General features: G+C 46.0%; 2 protein-coding genes and 1 long non-coding RNA gene across 9 annotated transcripts in view; 2 read left to right on the forward strand and 1 right to left on the reverse strand.

Moving 5' to 3' along the window:
• Nucleotides 1-7,865, reverse strand: part of LOC144671591 (uncharacterized) — a 320,132-nt gene extending 312,267 nt beyond the window's left edge. For 2 of the 6 annotated variants that reach the window (XM_078533577.1, XM_078533575.1), the window contains exon 1: nucleotides 7,696-7,865. The gene's annotated coding sequence lies outside the window, so the exon portion shown is untranslated. Of the gene's footprint in view, nucleotides 1-2,198; nucleotides 2,303-7,695 lie in introns of those variants that run through there. The other 4 variants (XR_013573950.1, XR_013573951.1, XM_078533580.1 and 1 more) reach the window with 4 other exon arrangements.
• The window catches only part of LOC144671614 (myelin-associated glycoprotein-like), a 125,154-nt gene that overhangs the window by 12,786 nt on the left and 92,091 nt on the right, over nucleotides 1-20,277 (forward strand). The window lies entirely within an intron of this gene.
• On the forward strand, nucleotides 15,899-18,650 carry LOC144671617 (uncharacterized). 2 transcript variants are annotated; one of them, XR_013573957.1, is made up of 3 exons: nucleotides 15,899-16,003; nucleotides 17,358-17,519; nucleotides 18,235-18,650. It is a non-coding gene; the product is annotated as an uncharacterized LOC144671617 (long non-coding RNA). The 2 variants fall into 2 exon arrangements; XR_013573955.1 differs by having other exon boundaries at nucleotides 17,358-17,503; nucleotides 18,218-18,644.

Here is a 20,277-nt window from a genome sequence, read left to right on the forward strand (position 1 = left end):
CCGTCATGAAACACAAATTAGCCTAACATTCCTGTCTGCTCTTCAACACAGCTGATTTGCTAATCTGACTGAATCTGATTGATGCTCATTCTCTCTTCAATGTTTAACGAATCACTAATCATTCGACCTCTAGTTATTCTCTTTCCCACAAGAGGGAACAATCTCTCTCTACCCAGTCAATCAAAACTTTTCATCTAAACCTAGTGGTGCTTGAGTATATAGTCGGGAATCCAGGGGCACGGAGTCACAGGAGGCGGGATTGAGGCCCTGTGAGGTGGAACGTCGCTGAGGCTGTCGGAGTTGGAGTGACTTGTGGTAAGAATTCCAAAGGCAAGATATTCGAAGGTGAAGACTGGAATCCCTCATGAGAGAAACAGAGTTTCAGTGAGACTGGGTGACTAACAAGTGATCTCTTCAACACAGCTGATTGGCTAATCTTATTCAATCTCATTGGTGCACTTTGGATCCTCATTGTCCACGGAATCTCCATGGATCCTCATTGTCCAAGGAATCTCTTTGGATCCTCATTGTCTAAGGGATTATTTCTGATCCAAACCCCATATTGTTGTATTGTTGTTTCCGATGCAGCATTGTAGACTGACTTGTCCCCAAGCTGAGCACTGACCCTACTACAGCAGACACTGTGAAACACGCTAACAAAGCGCCTCTAGCCTGAGCTCTGCATGTGTCGAGAGCAAAGACAAATATGCAAACTGAATATTGACACCTTTACACACTGACAGCTTTACCTTCCTTCTCTCTTTCAGTTATGTTGCTCCCTTATCGAAGTTGCTAGCAAGGTGAGAATGGACAGGAAGTGTGACGCTGAACAAGTTGTCTATTCTAGGAGCTGCTGTGTTGTCTTCATGGGAAATTCTGACTAAAATCAGCAAAAGCCACAAGTTTCAGGATATTGCTATCAGAATCCTAACATTGGGATAGACTTCATCGCCAGTTTTTATTCCTGATTTTCTACTCAACCTTTAATCGCCCACACCCCACCCACATCGTTCACTGACCTACGTAGGCTCCCAATCAAGCAATGCCTCCATTTTAAGATCCTCATCCTCAATTCTCAATCCCTACAACCCACTCTCCCCTCCCTATCTCTGTAACATCCTCCAGCCCCTACAACCCTCCCTATCTCTGTAACCTCCTCCAGCCCGTACAACCCTCCCTATCTCTGTAACCTCCTCCACCCCTACAACCCTCCCTATCTCTGTAACCTCCTCCGTACCCTACAGCCCTCCCTATCTCTGTAATCTCCTCCAGCCCCTACAACCCTCCCTATCTCTGTAACCTCCTCCAGCCCGTACAACCCTCCCGATCTCTGTAACATCCTCCACCCCTACAACCCTCCCTATCTCTGTAACCTCCTCCGTACCCTACAGCCCTCCCTATCTCTGTAATCTCCTCCAGCCCCTACAACACTCCCTATCTCTGTAATCTCCTCCAGCCCCTACAGCCTCCCTATCTCTGTAACCTCCTCCAGCCCCTACAACCCTCTGAGATCTCTGTTCTCCACCAATTCTGCTGTCAGACAGGGAGGCAGTGTATATCAGTGAGCAGAGGGGTGATGGGTGAATGGGACTTGGTGTGAGTTTGTACACTGGCTCACTGCTGAATCGGTTCCCATTCACAGCTCAATAAGAATGATGTTTTACACAGATTATTAACCATAAATCTGTCCGAGCTGACGATGATATTACCTTGGAGAAGTGATAGGATGAAGTATGATTTCCCCATCATTGTCCACTCCAAGATATTGCATCAGCTTCTCACTCTCAAGCTGTGAAAGAGAAAGGAGTTAATGAAACCTCACCTCTCGTCCGACAGCTCTCGAGAGATCAGAACTGCCTTTAGACAATGTCTTCACAGACTAATTTGATTCTCGGCGGGATGATAGGTGCTCTGCAGAGAGTTACAAGGCTTTAAAAAGAAAAACAATGAAGGACTTGCATTTCTATAGCGCCTTTCACCATCTCAGGATATCCGAAAGCTCATTTCTCTGCACTTCCCTCGTCCCTTGAGCTAGAAAGAGGTTCTGTACAACAGACTTGAGCCTCACACCCAGATCTCAATAATCAGTAGAAATCTTTCAAAGGCATCAATCATTGGAATCTGTCTATAAAAAGTCACAGCATCAACAAAGGACGGTGTTGGTCGTGGAAGTGAATTCCAATCGTTCTGCTACTTACCCAGGACCTGTCCGACTGCTCGCCTGGGGAGCGACTGCCCACACGCTCTGCTTGGGCTGGATGACCTCTTCCAGTGCTGCTCCCTCTGTGTATTTAATGAGAAAGGGTGGAAGTGTCAACGTGAGTGCAAATAGGATGAGTTTGGTGTGAATGTGAGAAACAAACTATTTGCCTTGCACTGTAAGCAACCTGTTCACCCCTTTGGTGCCAAGACTGTGGTTGAATGGCTTTCTGCTGTTCCTCTTTAACTGGCTCATGGAGCTGAATGGGCCTCCACCTGTTCCTGTGTAACAGGCTCAACGGACGGAATGGGCATCCTCCTGTTCCTGTGTAACAGGCTCGTGAGGCTGAATGGGCCACCTTCTGTTCCTATGTAACAGGCTCAAGGGGCTGAATGAGCCTACTCCTGTTCGGGCTGAATGAGCCTCCTCCTGTTCCTGTTTAACAGGCTCGAGGGGCTGAATGAGTTTCCTCCTGATCCCTTGAAAATAAAGCCACCTGAGGTGAAGTTGAGGCTATATGATGATTATAACATTGCTGTTTGTGTGAGCTTGCTGTCCGCTAATTGGCTGCTGCATTTCCTACATTACAACAGTAACTACACTTCGAAAAAAGGGTAAACTCAGTTTCAAAGTGCTCTGGGACATCCAGAGAACATAATATACAGAAGAGATTTGACTGGAGCAGCAAGTGTTTTACTGACAGGAGAATGAGTCTCTCAAACACATACTCTCGCACAGACACTGTCTCGCACACTCTTTCTCTCACACACACTCTCTCACAAACACAATCTCTCTCTCAAACGCACTCTCTCTCACACATGCATACTCTCTCACACATGCACACTCTCTCAAACATGAACACTCCCTCTCTATCTCAAACACAGTCTCGCACAGACACTCTCTCACACACACTCTCTCTCACTCACACACACTCTCTCACATACACACTGTTGCTCCCTCTCTCAAATACACACACACTCTCACTCTCTCACATGCACCCTGTCTCACAAACAATTGCTCACATTCTCTCTCTCTCACACACTATCTCACACAGTCTCTCTCACGCACTCTCTCTCACACACACACAAATGCCGATGGACACACAGTGAGGGAGTGTCGAGGGAGAGCTGCATTGTCGGAGAGACAGTTCTGAGGGAGAGCTGCATTGTCGGAGGGACAGTGCTGAGGGAGCGCTGCATTGTCAGAAGGTCAGTACTGAGGGTATGCTGCACTGTTGGAGGGTCAGTACTGAGGGAGTGCTTCACTGATGGAGGCTCAGTACTGAGGGAGGGCTGTACTGTTGGAGGCTCAGTACTCAGGGAGTGCTGCACTATTGGAGGCTCAGTAGCGATGGAGTGCTGCACGGTTGGAGGCTCAGTACTGAGGGATTGCTGCACTGTCGGAGGGACAGTACTGTAGGGATTGCGGTACTGTCAAAGGGACAGTGCTGTGGGAGTACTGCACTGTCTGAGCGTGAGTACTGAGGGAGTGCTGCACTGTTGGAGGGTCAGTACTGAGGGAATGCTGCACGGTCAGAGGGTCAGTACCGAGCGAGTCCTGCACTGTCAGAGCTGCCGTACTTCAGATGATGTTTGAAATTAGCAATATGCCCCGTGTAAAATTCTATATCATCAGCTCAAAATAAATAGATTAGTCCTGTACGTTTCACTTTATCGCAAATTGTTCATGGTTTCAATTCCTTAGAAACCAGGCTCGTGTGATCACTATTTTTAAATAATGTATGTTATTTTGAACAAGGGGCCATGCCTGAACAGATAACTGTAGGATCAAGCGGCTGGGTTTTTTCTTGAACCTTGCTTCATTCAGATATTTGCTGCTGGACATGAGTTCATTAATGTGTGAATGTAGAATCGGAGTCACCTCAATGAACAGCAGCATTGGTTGAACAGCCTGATCGGCAATAAGAACTGCTGAACACAATGTCCGTTCAGAACAGCTCGGTCCCCGATCAGAGAAACAGCCTCAGACAGAACCAACTGACGCTGGAATCGATACAATTCATCAACGTGTTGGGAGTTAGTTTGATGTCGGAGATGGAGTGTTACTGGGAAGGATGAAACCCGTCTGGATGAACAGCTCGATGTACGATAAGGAAAGGATGAGCTAAGAGGGGTTGGTCACAGACAGACGGAGCGTGTGAAGACACAACAAGCTAATGGCAGGTGAATAGCTGGAAAGGTATCTTTTCAACACAAGGTTTAGACACAGAACTCGGTGTTTGATCAGGTATTTCAAAACAGAGAAACTCTTTACAGGTTGAATGGACCTTGTCAATAATCCATCCAGCCAACCTCGCCTGGAGATTAGTCCAATATTAGACACTAAACCGAGGCCCCCGTCTGCCCTCTCGGGCGGGCGTGAAAGATCCCACAGCCACTATTTGGAAGAAGAGCAGGGGGGAGTTCTCCCCGGTGTCCTGGAGCCAATATTTATCACTCAACCAACATCACTAAAAACAGATGATCACATTGCTGTTTGTGAGAGGTTGCTGTGCGCTAATTGGCTGCTGCATTTCCTACATTACAACAGTAACTACAATCAATTGTAAAGTGCTCTGGGTCAACGAGAGATTTGAGTTGTCAGCTGTGGCTCAGTTCATAGCACCCTCGCCTTTGGATCAGAGGGTTGTGGGTTCATGTTCCACTCCTGGAAACCAAGAACTGTGATTGTACTCAAAAGAGTTGCGATCTGTGACTGTTGATAACTCGAAAGAATATCATGTTATACAGAAGAGATTTGACTGGAGCAGCAAGTGTTTTACTTACAGGAGAATGATCCCCAGGGTTGTAGAGTCAATCCTGTCAGATGAATGACTAACTGGAGACACTTCAGGGAGCTGATCTAATTCTGGAAATGTTCAGTCTACCAGGATCGGAGGAGAGATGATCTTCCTCTCCTGACTGCATCGGACAAGAGGTGAACTGGTTCTTGGGAGGAGGGTCAGTGTTAACACAGTTTTTCTCTGTTTGAGGGAGATGTGAAACTGGGGAAGTCACGTGGTTTTTTGGTGTTGTAGCTCCATGTTTTTATTTGGTGCAGCACTCATTTCGTTTACGTCGTTGTTTCAATGCTACAAAACCACAGGGCATTCTGGACTATTTCTGCCTGACTTGCTGTCAGAAACTCACAGTCTCAAAGAGAGGCGGAAAAGTGGTCCCTAGCAACGTGTGAAACTGTGAACTCGACTCAGTCAGAATGCACACACGTGCAGACAGGCACATGTACGCGCACACACAGACACACTCACACATAATCACACACACACACGCATACTCAAACGCATACATTCACATACACACATAATCACACACACACACATGCATACACAAACGCACACAAACACACACACATGCGTGCATGCGGACACACGCGCTCATACACACACACTCAAAGCTACACACACACAGTCACAAGCACTCAGACAGACACACACAAGCGCATACATACACAACCACACCCACCAAAAAACGCATGCACACTTTCTCTCACACACACTCATTTACACACACATGCTGAGTTTGTTTTTTTAACTGGCCTAAGGGGCTGAATGAGGTTCCTTCTGCTCTTGTGAAACATGCTTGTGTTTCTGAATGGGTCTCCTCCTGTTCCTGTGTAACAGGCTCATGGGGTTAAATGGACCTCCTCCTGTTCTCGTGTAAAAGGCATGAGTAGCTGAATGGGCCTCCTCCTGTTCCTGTGTAAGAGAATCATTGGGCTGAATGGGTCTCCTGTTCCTGTGTTACAGGCTTGAGGGGCTGAATGGGACTCCTCCTGTTACTGTGTAATCGGCTCATGGGGCTGAATGGGCCTCTTCCTGCTCCTGTGTAACTGACGCAAGGGGACTGAATGGGCCTCCTCCTGTTCTTGAGTAAGAGGCTTGAGTGGCTGAATGGGTCTCTTTCTGTTCCCGTGTAACAGGCTCATGGGATTTAATAGGCCTCCTCCTCAAACCTGTGTAATAGGCTCGAGGAGCTGAATGGGCCACCTCCTGTTCTCGTGTAACAGGCATGAGTGACTGAATGGGGCACCTCCTATTCATGTGTAAAAGGCTCAAGAGGGCTGAATGGGCCTCCTCCTGTTCCTGTAAAACAGGCTCGAGGGACCGAATGCGCCACCTGCTTTTCCAGTCTAACAGGCTCGAGGGACTGAATGGACTCTCCTGTTTCTGTGTAACAGGTTTGAGGGGCTGAATGGATTCTCCTGTTTCTGTGTAACATGGTTGAGGGGCTGAATGGACCTCCTCTTGTTCTTGTGTAAAAAGCTCGAGGGGCTGAGTGCGCCTCCTACTCTTCTTATGAGAAAGGCTTGAGGGGCTGAATGGGCCTCCTCCTGTTGATGTGTTACTGGGCCAAAGTGTTGTAGGTCCTCTTCCTTTTCCTGTGTAACAGGCTTGAGTGGACGAATGGGCCTTCTCCATTTCCTGTGTAACAGGCTTATGGAGCTGAAAGGGCCTCCTCCTGTTCCAGTGTAACAGGTTCATAGGACTGCATGGGCCTCCTCCTGTTCTTGTGTTACAGGCTCATGGAGCTGAATAAGACTCCTCCTGTTCCTGTGTAACAGGCTCATGGAGCTGAATGGGACTCCTCCTGATTTGCGTAACAGGCTTTAGTGTCTGAATGGGTCTCCTGCTCCTGTGTAACAGGGTAAAAGTGGCAGAGTGGGGCTCCACCTGTTCCTCTGTAACAGGCTCAAGGGGCGAAATGGGCCTTCTCCTGTTACTGTGGAACATGCTCGAGGAAGTAAATGGGCTTCCTCCTGATCTTGTGTAACAGGTTTGAGTGGCTGAATGGGCCTCCCCCTGTTCCTGTGTAACAGGCTCATGGGGATGAATGGACTTCACCCTGTTCTTGTGTAAAAGCCTCGAGGGGCTTAGTGGGCCTCCTCCTCTTCTTGTGAAACAGGCTTGAGGAGCTGAATGGACCTCCTCCCTTTCCTGTGCAAAAAGGTTGAGGAGGCTGAATGGGCTTCCTGTTCCTGTGTAATGGCTCGATGTAAGAGGGTTGAGGGACTGATAGCAAATTGCAAAATTCGGTTATGACTGTTGTTTCAATTTTCCCTCTGGGATTTGAACAACTCAGCCTTTACCATTGGCTGTGTCATAATCCCAAATACACCACAGCTACAGGTTCTCCTTTATCCAATCCACTTGTTACATGCTCAAGGAAATCTAATATTTTTTTTTCAAACATGATATCCCTTTCACAAACCCACGTTGACTCTGTCTGATTGTATTATGGTTTTCGAAATGTCCTGCTTCTCCCTCCTTCATAATGAATTCTGGTATTTTCCCAATGACAGATGTTATGCTAACTGACCTGTAGTTTCCGTCCTTCTGTCTCCCCCACTTTCTTGAACAGGGGTGTTTCATTTGTGTTTTTCCAAACCGCTGGGACCTTCCCATAATCTGAGGAATTCTGGAAGATTACAACCAATGCATCCACCGTCTCTGAGGCCATTTCCTTTCAGACCCTCACATTCAGGCCGTCTGCTCCATGGGACTTGTGAACATTTGTCCCATTAGTTTTCTGAATACTTTTTCTCTGGTGTCAGTGATTGTTTTATGTTCCTCCTTCCTTGTTGCACCTTGACTTTCTCCTGCTATTGGGATGGTTTTAGAGATTTTTACTGTGAATACAGACACAAAATTCTTGTTGAAAGTCTCTGTCATTTCCTTGTTTCCCATTATGAATTCCCCAGTCTGATTCTCTATGTGTCTGATTTTTACTGTAGCTTCTCTCTTATTTCAATATAAAACATCTCTCTGTCATTGCTTATGGTTCTTGCTAGTTTACTCTCATATTATCATTTCTGCCGCCTTATATTTCATTCCACACTTTGCTGGTTTCTAAAATTTTCCCAATCTCCAGCCTATCACTAAGCTTCCCAACATTGCCGGCTTTATCTCACAATTAGATACCGTCCTTAGCTTCCTAAGTTAGCAGCAGATGCTCCATCCCTCTTATAGATTCTTTCTTTCTGAATGGTATATATCTTCATCGGGATTTATGAAAGATTTCCTTAGACGCCTGTGACTCCTTATTTACCATCTCTCCTTTAACCTGATGTCCCACTCTGCATGGGCCGACTCTGCTTTCACCCCTTGTAATTACCTTGCATTAACTATATGACATTAGTTTAAGATCCTAGTTTCTCACAGCCAAACTTCACATGAAATTTCACCATGTTATGATTACTCTTCCCTTCAGGATCATTTGCTTTATTATGTTAATTACCCTTGTCTCATTAAACATTGCCAGGTCTAAAACAGCCTCTTCCCTGGTTGGTTCTAGGTTGGATTGTTCTAAAATACTGTCCTGAATACAATCTGTGAAATCACGCTGAAAGCTACATTAGCTAATGTGATTTTTCTAATCTATATGACGATTGTAAACTCCCATGATTATTGTGGTGCCTTTCTCACAAACCTCCTCATGTATTAATTTATAATCTGTCCCTGCAGTGTAACTACTGTCAGGGGGGGAGAATAAACCAACCCACCAGAGATTTATTTCCCTTCCTATTTCTTATATTCACCCAAACTGACTGTGCATTTCGACATCTGAGCCAAAATCATTTCTCACTACTTTACAGGTCTCATTTTTCATTAACAGAGCTACCCCACCTCCATTTCATTTTCCTATCCTTTCAAAATTCCAAATATCCTTAAATTTTCAATTTCTAATCTTAGTCACCTTGCAACCAAGTCTCTGCAGTGTCTATCTTATCGTACGCATTATTCTCTAATTGTGCTATGACTTCATTCATTTTGTTACAAATTTGTTTTATATATATTCATTCTTTCATGGGATGTGAGCATTGATGGCGACGCCAGCATTTATGGCCCATCCCGAATCCACTTGAGAGGGTGGTGGTGAACTGTTTTTTGAACCACTGCATTCTATGTGGTGTAGGCACACCCACAATGCTCTTAGGGAGGGAGTTCAAAGATTTTGACCCAGTGGCAGTGATGAAACGGCGATATATTTCAAAATCAGGATATTGAGTGACTTGGAGGGGAACTTCCAGGTGGTGGTGTTCCCCTATGTCTGCTGCCCTTGCCCCACTAGATGGTAGAGGCTGTGGGGTTGGAAGGTGCTGTTGAAGTAACCTTGCTGATTTGCTGAAGTTCATATTGTAGATGGGACACACTGCTGCCACTGTGCATTGACGATGGAGGGAGGGAGTGTTTGAGGTGGTTGATGGGGTGCCAATCAAGCGGGGCTGCTTACTCCAGGATGGTGTCGAGCTTCTTGAGTGTTGTTGGAGCTGCACACATCCACGCAAGTGGAGAGAATTCCATTCTGCCTTGCGCTTTGTAAATGATGGTCAGGCTTTGGAGTGACAGGAGGTGAGTAACTCGCCACAGGAATCCCAGACTCTGAGCTGCTCTTGTCGCCACAATGTTTATATGGCTGACCGATTTCAGATTCTCATCAATGGAAACCCCCTGGTTGTTGATATTCTGGGATTCAGTGATGGTGATGCCATTGAATGTCTTGCGTGCATTCAGATTAAGAAGCTTTCTGCCTTTTTCCCATTTTCCACTACTCTGAACTTATTTGCTGGGACACTGGCTGATGCTGGTTTCAGTGTCTGTTTGCCTCAGTTAGTCACACTCTGGCCTCTGTCTCGAGACTGATGTTCCCTCTTGGTAGTGACAGTGATGAGAGTGTTGGGGAGGATGTGGATATTGCCCCACTGCTCCCCCTCCCCCAGTCCGCCATTCTATCCTGGGAGACCCCCAAGGTTCCTTGTTCCAGCTGCGATGGGCAGCCCTTCCACACTTTCCTGTGGGCCCCGCCCTTCATGTCTAAAAGTGCTAAGTAAGAGCAGGGATGGGGAAATGAACAAGGGGCGTGGGATAAGTGTGGGGGTCTCACAGCCAGAACTGACCCTGCCCTCAACTCTGGTGAGCGGGGGAGGTTTCACCATCTCTCTGTCTTAACAACATCGTAACCACAGAGTGAAGATTGTCCCCATTCCCTGTATCTTAATGATATTGTAATGACAACTGGGAGATATCCTGCAGTCTCAGAGAAGGAAATTGGTGTGTTTACAGCACCACCACTTGCAAGAGAATGTAAGTACAATGTGACATGTTTATATGGGAAATTTTCATGATAAATGTGGACACAGAAATTTACATAATTTGGTGGGGAAAAGCAATGACATGAATTAACAGATTGAAACAGGAAGGTTGTCCCAGAGTAAGATGTTTAATAAAAATATATCTGCACAGAGTTGTCTGGGCATTTTAATCCCTTGTGACAATAAATGTAATATTATAGAAAATGCAAAAGCTTCTTGTAATCCATCACAGAATAAACAAGTTGCAGAATTCAGAAAGCACATTCTGAAATGTTAACAAAGTTGAGCAACGTCACATTTCTGCTAATTACTATTCGGCCACGTTGGCTGCACTTAGTGAGGCAGTCCCTCGGATGTGATGTGTACACACAGCAGGACTGGGATGCATCAGCATCAAAGGACATGCTTAGTTGCTGCCATGCAATGCATTTATTGCAAGCCTGCTGCACACACGCCCGGTCGTAGCATCCCCCGAGGTTCCATTCTGAATCGAAGCAGATCAACATTACTACAACAACTTACATTTAATGTAGCAAAATGTCCCAAAGCTCTTCAGGGGATTGTTAACCACATATAAATCCATCTCTGAGACACATAATGAGGTATTAGGGACAGGCGATCAAAAGCTGAGTCAACAAAGCCAGTTAATAAGGACTGTGTGAAAGGAGGGGAGAGAGAGAGAGAGTGAGAGAGAGAGAGATAGACAGAGAACGAGAGGCAGAGAGACAGGGTGAGATAGAGAGAGACACTGAAACTCTGACCCCAATCGCTCAGCATCAAGTTTTCACTGGGGAAACATTTCATTTCAAACCACGCCAACCACAGACCCATTCAGTCCCTTCCTCCCTCTCTCCACCTCTCCCCCAGTGGTTTGTCTCGTTTTCCCAGGAATCTTAATCCCTGCCCCCACCCACACACCTCCTCAATCCCTCTCCCTGTTTCACACTCAGGATCGCTTGAATCTGATCTTTGCGTATTCTGTCTCCTGTTCCATGTGGACAGTCTCATCACCACTGGACACCCTGAAGACTTCAGGATTGGAGTAGAGAAGGTGGTCGGTTTTGTCAGGGTTCCCATGGCCAGCATCGCCTCCCACTGCACCTTCAGAGGGACCCCGGGGAGCTGGGGTCTACCCCTCGCTAGTTGTGTCTCTGATTCTGTCCCAAGGCTCTGTAATCATCACGTTCTGTTTAGCCTACAGAGAAATGGAAACAGAAGACATCCTCACATCATTTACTGGCACTGATAGGGTTAAATTATTGTGCAGCCTCGGTAGTGTCAGTCGTGACTCAGCGGGCTTAAATCTCTCTAATATCATGTAAAAGATATCACCTGTGGCAGTGCAGCACTCTCTCAATACTGACCATCCAACAGTCCAGGTCTTCGTCAGTACTGACCCACCGACAGTGCAGCACTTTCTCAGTACTGACCCTCTGACAGTGCTGCAGTCCATCAGTACTGACCCTCCGACGGTGCAGCACTCCCTCAGTACCGACCTTCCGACAGTGCAGCTCTCTCTCAGTACTGACCCTCCAACAGTGCAGCACTCCCTCAGTACTGACCCTCTGACAGTCTTGCACTCCCTCGGTAATGGCTCTGGCGAGTGCCGGCATGGATTCTGTACTCAGGTGCCTCGTGTGAGGCTCAATAACATGAGCCTTGTAATCAGAGGGAGGGAGAGAGAGAGAGAGAGAGAGAAAAAGAGGGAAAGGGATAGAGACAGAGCGTCATGAATCTATTAATGTATGTAATGTAATTGGAAATTGTCTTTTTAACCAGAGGTTTAATCTGTGGGTGTGTCTGTGTGTGTTTTAATTGGATTAAAGCCAGCCAGTCAGGGTGCTTTGATGTATAGTAGTTTTGAGATGTAAACAAAGAGGTAAAGTGGTAATTTGCATTTTTAAATAGAGCATTCAAAGTCTGGGAGTGAAATCTTAAACCAATCAAGTTTTATATTACTAATCAAATTGATACGATGAAAGGGGATTTATTGTTAGAAGAGGTAGAGTTCAAAGGTCCTGATGATTCAATGAGAATTTACATTCAAAGAGAAGCGCTGGGTACAACTTCAGCAGTTTTGTGTGTGCAGAGCAGAGGCTTGTATCATCTAAGCAGCTGTAAGCCTACACCTGTCTGGAAAGGAACCAAAGTGAAAGGAACCTCATTTGGAATTTGTAAGGTGAAAATGCTTTGCCTGGAGTCTGCTTAAAATCTATGGGTTGTCTTAGAGGAGATTAGCTTGGGAATTTGTTAAAAAGTTATGATAAAACTAGTTTGTAGCCATGTGCATATGTTAAACTTGTGTAAATTAATAAATGTCTCATGTAGATTGATGTTAACCCCACTCGAGAGCTGGTGGTCTTATTCCTGAATTTAAAGCTGCATCTCAAACATTCCACTGGGAAATATAGGTTATGACAGTTGCTTAAAGTTTCCCTCTGGGATTTTAAACAACAGCCTTTACCAGTTGCTGTGTCATAACAGAGAGACAGCACGATACTGAACCATTGCTGACTCCACAGGTACAAATCCATGGGTAACCCCACTGGGAATCCGGGACACGTGTTGTCTACACACTGAGATTGAAGCTTTGGAGTGAGGGTAAACAGCTCCTGGACCTGGTGCTTCACAGAGAGTGGACTAGGGGTCAATGCAATGCCACTGGTCCAGGAAACTCTCTCCTCCTTCGCTGTCTTTCTCCTGCAATAACACAATATCACACTGTGGTTATCATATAGTAGACAGTCAGTGCAGCACAGACACAGTGGCCACTGTAACCTTACACCAACGGCTGGACTGACTCTTTAAATCACTTCTGCACAAAGCACAGAATCAAGAAGCTCGACATCATACAGGACAAAGTAGCCCGAATGATCCACAACCCATTCACCACCTTAAACATTCACTCTCTCCACCACGAACACACAGTAGCAGTAGTGTGTGTACAATCTACAAGATGCAATGCAGCAACTCAGCAAGGCTCCATCAACAGCACCTTCCAAACCCGCGAACTCTACCATCTAGATGGATAAGGGCAGCAGACACACGGGAACACCACCACCTGGAAGTTCCCCTCCAAGTCACACACCATCCTGATTGGAAATATATCACCGTTCCTTCACTGTCACTGGATCAAAATCCTGGAGCTCCCTCCCTAACAGCACTGTGGGTGTGCCTACACCACATGCACTGCAGGGGGTCAAGAAGGCTGCTCACCACCACCTTCTCAAGGGGAATTAGGGATGGGCATTAATTCTGGCATCACCAGTGTCAGCCACATTCGAAGAAAGAATTAAAAATCTCACAGCTCAATGCATTTAATGCGAGACTGCTGCACACACGCCCTGTCGAAGGAGTCCTTGTGGTTCCATTCTGAATCAATGCAGATCAAAGTTACAACAACAACTTGCATTTACATAGCACCTTTAATGTAGCAAAATGCCCCAAGCCTCATCCGGGGATTGTTAATCACATCTTCATCTGACTCTGAAGCACATGATGAGATGTTAGGGAGAGGAGACCAAAAGCTGAGTGAACAAAGTCAGTTATAAACGGGCATCTTAAAGGAGGAGCAAGAGATAGAGAATGAGAGACAGACAGAGAAAGAAAGAGGGAGACAGAGAGAGAGAGAGAGCGAGAGTGAGAGAGAGAGGGAGACAATGAATCTCTATCCCCAATGGCTCAGCATCCATTCCTCTCTGGAGAAGCATTTCATTCCAAACCACATCAACCGCAGCAAAATTCCATCCCTTCCTCCCTCACTCCCCCTCTCTCCCAGTGGGTTGTTTCCTGTTCCCAGGTATGTCAATCCCTACCCCCACCCGCATACCTCCTCACTCCCTCTCCCCGTTTCACACTCAGTAATCTGTCGAACCTGATCTGTGCGTATTCCATCTCCTCTTCCCTGTGAACAGACCCATCACCACTGGACACCTTCAAGACTTGGGGATTGGCGTCGAGAAGCTCGTCAGGTTTGTCAGTGTGCCAATATTCCAGCATCGGGTCCCTCTGGATCTTCAGAGAGACCCCGGTGAGCTGGGGCCTCCCCCTCGCTAGTTGTTTCTCTGATTCTGTCCCGGGGCTCAGTAATCAGCACGTTCTGTTTAGCCTACGGAGAAATGGAAACAGAAGACATCTTCACATCATTTACTGGCACTGATAGGGTTAAATTATTGCGCAGCCTCGTTAGTGTCAGTCCTGTCTCAGTGGGTTTAACCTTCTCTCTCATTTTATATGAAAGAAAACACCTATGGCAGTGCAGCACTCCCTCAGTACTGACTCTCCGACAGTGCAGCACTCCCTCAGTACTGACTCTCCGGCTGTGCCGCACTCCCTTCATACTGACCCCCTGGCTGTCTCGCACTCCCTGGGTAATGGCTCTAGTGAGTGACGGCTTGGATTCTACACTCAGGTGCCTGTTGTGAGGCTCTTTACCATGAACCTTGTAATCAGAGAGAGGATGAGAGAGAGATAGAGAGGAATAAAGTGAGGAAGGGATAGAAAGAGAGACTGTCATCAGACTATTAATGGAAATAATGTTATTGGAAATTATATTTATTCAAATCGAGGTTTAATCTGTGGGTGTGTCTGTGTGTGTTTTAATTGGATTAAAGCCAGCCAGACTGGGTGCTTTGATGTATAGTACTTTTGTGATGTAACTGAGAGGTAAAGTGGTAATTTGCATTTTTAAAAAGAGCATTCAATGTCTGGGAGAGAAATCTTACACCAATCAACATTTATATTAGTAATAAAATCGATATTATGAAAGGGGCTTTATTGTTAGAAGAGGTGAAGTTCAAAGGTGTTCATGATTCAATGAGAATTTACATTCCAAGAGAAGCGCTGGGTATAACTTCAGCAGTTTTGTGTGTGCAGAGCAGAGGCTTGTAACATCAAAGCAGCTGTAAGCCTACACATGTCTGCAAGGAAACCAAAGTGAAAGGAACCTTATTTGAAATTTGTAAGGTGAAAATGCTTTGCCTGGTGTCTGCTTAAAATCGATGCATTGTCTTAGAGGAGGTTAGCTTGGGAATTTGTTAAAAAGTTATGATAATACTAGTTGGTAGCCATGTGCATACATTTAACTTGTGTAAATTAATAAATGTCCCATGTCGTTTGATATAAAACCATCTCGAGAACTGGTGGTCTTATTCCTGAACTTTGAGCTGCATCTCAAACATTCCACTTGGAAGTATAGGTTATAACAGTTGTTTAAAGTTTCCCTCTGGGATTTTAAACAACAGCCTTTACCAGTTGTTGTGTCATAACAGAGAGACTGCACGATAATGAACCATTGCTGACTCCACAGGGACAAATCAGTGGGTAACCCCACTGGGAATCTGGGACACGTGTTGTCTACACACTGAGATTGAAGCTTTGGAGTGAGTGTAAACAGCTCCTGTACCTGGTGCTTCACAGAGCGTGGACTGGGGATCAATGCAATGTCACTGGTCCATGAAACTCTCTCCTCCTTCGCTTTCTTTCTCCTGCAATAACACAATATCACACTGTAGTTATCATATAGCCGAAGTCAGTGCAGCACAGACACAGAGCCCAATGTAACTTTACACCAACGACCTTTTCCTTCTGTTCTGACCCCGGTCCCATCACTCAAACTCCACGGACACACTCTCAGCTGCAGAGGGAGATATCCATCTGTTTGATCGGAGCGGACCCTCGTACTAACTGTGCAAGGTAAGTATGGACACCCTTCATTCTACATCAGCACTCTCTCAGCGCTGACCCTCTGACAGTGCAGCCCGTTCTCAGTGTCCACATTCTCAGGCCTCTCAATGAGCTTCACAGTCGATAGAATTTAACTGATCTTTATTTGATTATTGCTGAATGAAGAGACAAGCTGTCTAAGCTTCATATCTCGCACACACCATTCTCCATGGCAACACCTCCACCTATCAGAGACCACTTGCCAACCCAACCCTTTGACCAGTCACCTGTCCAAGCCCCTCCTTACATGATTCCCTGTGAAGTTTTATTGGTGTACCTGAGAATAAGAGAGAGGTGGAGAGGTTTAGGAAGGGAATTGTTGTTGAAAAGCTTACATCATGTTCTCACCTTTCCAATGTCCACTTTTCCCGTTATGCGCAAAGTCCCTGTTTATAATGGGGACTGCCTATGTAAAAGTCACGCTGTAGTTACACTCTTCCACCAGTGGTGGAACTGCAGCACTTAATCCTTGTACCTCTCAGCTTTTCAACCAACTCCACTTTCCAGTTTGCTACACAAGCTGTGAGTTCATCGGAGTTAAATTATTTCTCCAACGGTAGATTTGGTAAGTCATTTTACTGAAAACTGCCTCAGCGCCTCCCTGAAGGGCTTACACTCTCGGGGAAGCAGAAATAGGCTGGATGTTCACCACTCCGCTTTTACCCCCAATCTTCCTACTTCAAGTATTTCTCCAATTCTCCTTTTGAAATTTCCTATTGAATTTGCTTCCACTGCCCTTTCAGGCAGCGCCTTCCAGATCACAACAACTCGCTCTGTCAAAACAAATTCTCCTCATCTCACCCTCCGGTTCGTCAATCTGGGTCCCTCTGGTTACCGACCCTCCTGCCCCTTAAATACATCGATACTATTCACCTCAACTATTCCCTGTGGGAGCGAGTTCCACATTCTCCCCTCTCTCCGGGCAAAGGTTGGAACTGTTTATTAACCGGGGTGTGTAAGTCCTTGGGGGAGTCCGCCACGATCCTGCCTGATTCGCACACGCGTCCGAGATGGATTTCCAACCTGCACTAAACGTTTCCACAATTTTCTACAACACAATCCTGTACACAGCAATGGAGAGAAACATTGGACAGGGAGTCAAACAGGATAATGATCCATTCTCACCAATGTTCCACGCTAAGGGGAAAGTTCAGATTGTCCACTCTTAGAGTGTTTACAATGAAAACATTCATTCCACATTGAATCCCAGTGGATGGGTCAAAATTACAGCAAATATTGCAGTGATTTGAAACTTGATTGTTCAGCCAGAGTGAGAGATTAAAAGCGGAGAGTCAGTGATGATTTATTTCTGTGTCTTCTCTAGACAGTGGAGGAGAGAATCTGCACGTGATCCAGATCCTGGGAATACGAGCTGTGATATTCCTTGTGGCTGTGGTTATCACTATCGCTGGCGTTTGTGTCTGGGAGGGACAAACAGTGAAAGGAAGTCGGCAGATTGTTTAAACCTTTGTACGGCAACAATCTGGTCAGTTAGTGCTGACAAATAACGTGCGATGTTGGGTTAAGTTGTAATGAAACTGGTCAGTGTCCTGGTTAGAATCACCGTCGTATCAAAGAGTCATTCCAGCACAGGATGAAGCCATTCGGCCCTTGAAGTCCATGCTGTCTCTCTGTAGAGCAATCCAGCCAGTCCCATTCCACCGTTCTGTCCCTGTATCCCTGCAAGTTTATTTCTCTCAAGTGTCTGTCCAATTTCCTTTTGAAATCATTCATCATCTCCACTTCCACTATCCTCGTAGGCAGCGAGTTCTAGCTCATTACCACTCGCTGTGTAAAAAAGTTCCTCCTCACATCCCCCCCCTGCCCAAAACCTTCAATCTGTGTCCCCCAGTCCTTGTACTATCAGCTAATGGCAGCAGATTATCTTTGTCTACCTTATCTAAACCCGGCATCATCTTGTCGACCTCGATCAGAACCCCCTGAATCTCCTTTGCTCCAAGGGGAACAACCCCAGCTTCTCCAACCCAAACTTGTAGCTAAATTCCCACATCCCTGGACCCATCCTGGTGAATCTCCTCCCCACCCGCTCAAGGACCCTCAATTATTTCCAAAGTGAGGTGACCAGAACTGGACACAATACTCTAGTTGTGACCTAACCAGAGCTTGATAAATGTGCAGCATAATCTCCCTTTGTTTGTACTCAATCCCTTGATTTATGAAAAGCTTATTCTTTCCATCAGCACAAACAGCAAATTCCAAGCTGAGTCCCATCAGCAGACAGAGTGCAATGAAACATCGGCATGCCTGCTTCTTAATGTACAGAGAGAAACCGGGAACGGGAGATTCTCCTTCTTCTCCTCAGCAAGCTGAAACTTTTCCTTCTACCTGGTGCTGCCCAGTCCTGCTGTGTGGACACATCATAACCACGGCATTGTCTGGCTGTGTGCAGCTAACATGGTCGAATAGGAATGAGCAGAAATGTGACGTCGCTCAACTTTGTTATCTGATTGGAATCTGCTTTCTGAATGCTGCACCTTTTCCATGCTGCGATAGATTGTAAGAAGCTTTAGGAATATAAACAAAATTACATTTATTCACACAACTGATTAAAATGCTAATGCTGTTCTGTAGATATTTATATATTAAACTGCCATGCAAAACTCTTGACTCAAAGACATTATTTCATGATCTCATGTTTTCCACATCATATCAATTCCTGTACCCATCATTATAATATAAAATTTCCATGTAAACATGTCACATTGTAGTTACATTTTCCTGCCAGTGGTGGTGCCATATCAAATCTGTCTTGCTGCCCAGATACAGAATGAAATATTCTCGCCGTGTACATGATGTTGTTGGGACACAGACATCAGGCGGAATCTTGGTCAGTGCCGAGAATGTACTTCAGACATTGCAGATCACGCTCAGAACTGAGCCTATTACAGTGCTGCGTTCCCTCAGTCTGGACACTCTGTCAGTGCAGCGGTCTCTCACAACTGTCCCTCTGACAGTGCAGCACTCCCTCAGTACAGACCCGATGACAGTGCAACACTCCCTCAGGACTCACCCTCTGACAGTCCAGCACTCTCTCGGTACTGACCCGCTGACAGTGCAACACTCCCTCAGTGCTGACCCTCCAACAGTGCAGCACTCCCTCTATGCTGACCCTCTGACAGTGCAGTACTCCCTCAGTACTGACCCAATGACAGTGTAGCACTCCCTCAGTGCTGACCTTCTGACATTGCAGCACTCCCTCAGTACAGACCCGATGGCAGTGCAGCACTCCCTCAGTATAGACTTGAGCTGCCTGGGTCCCAAATCTTTGTAAGTCCCTCCTTAATCCTTGGGGGTGGAGGAGCTCAGAGACCCTCATGTAATTGAGAAGTCACCATGAGCACAGCAGCAGTCAGAATAGACAGACCTACAATCCAACACTCACACTTCCTGCACAGTTTCACCACCAAACCACAAGAAGGAAGCAAACTGGCTGAAAATAAAGAGATGACCATCCAGCCTGTGTAGAACGGTGAGAAAGTTTATTGCTTCCTCTTTTCTCTGATCTGCAGCACAGTTAAAAATTGGATAACCACAGAATCAAACAGCACAGAAAGAGGCCACTCAGCCCATTGTCTCTGTACTAGTTTTCCGGGACACTGAATGGCCTCCTGCTGTTCTGTATGATTCTGTGATATGATGAACAAAGTTCCTTTTCAGCAACATTTTACCTCTTCTGCTGAAATTGTTCATGTTGCAGAAGAGGAACTGATGGTTTCCATCAGCGTTTAGTGTGGGTTCCAGTTCAGCTTTAACCGAAACTCAGTGAAACGGAAGTGAAGGTCATGAACCCAACACAGCGGCACGTCCGACACATGCAGAGCTCAGGCTAGAGGCGCTTTGTTAGTGTGTTTCACAGTGTCTGCTGGAGTAGGGTCAGTGCTGAGCTTGGGGACAAGTCAGTCTACAATGCTGCATCGGAATCAACAATATGGGTTTTGGATAAGAAATAATCCCTTAGACAATGAGGATCTAAAGAGATTCCTTAGACAATGAGGATCCAAATAGATTCCTTAGACAATGAAGATACAAAATGCACCAATCAGATTGAATCAGATTAGCCAATCAGCCGTGTTGAAGAGCAGACAGGAATGTTAGGCTAATTAGTGATTCATGACGGTGATAATGGGGGGAGTTCTGAGGGCTCCTAATCCATTGTCCTGTTTTGTAAATCAGCACTGCATGGATCTCAATTGGTGTGTCTTGTGGACACTGTGTTGTGGTTG

The sequence above is a fragment of the Cetorhinus maximus genome, chromosome 33, assembly GCF_964194155.1.
Source record: "Cetorhinus maximus chromosome 33, sCetMax3.hap1.1, whole genome shotgun sequence".
NCBI classification, from domain to species: Eukaryota; Metazoa; Chordata; class Chondrichthyes; order Lamniformes; family Cetorhinidae; genus Cetorhinus; species Cetorhinus maximus.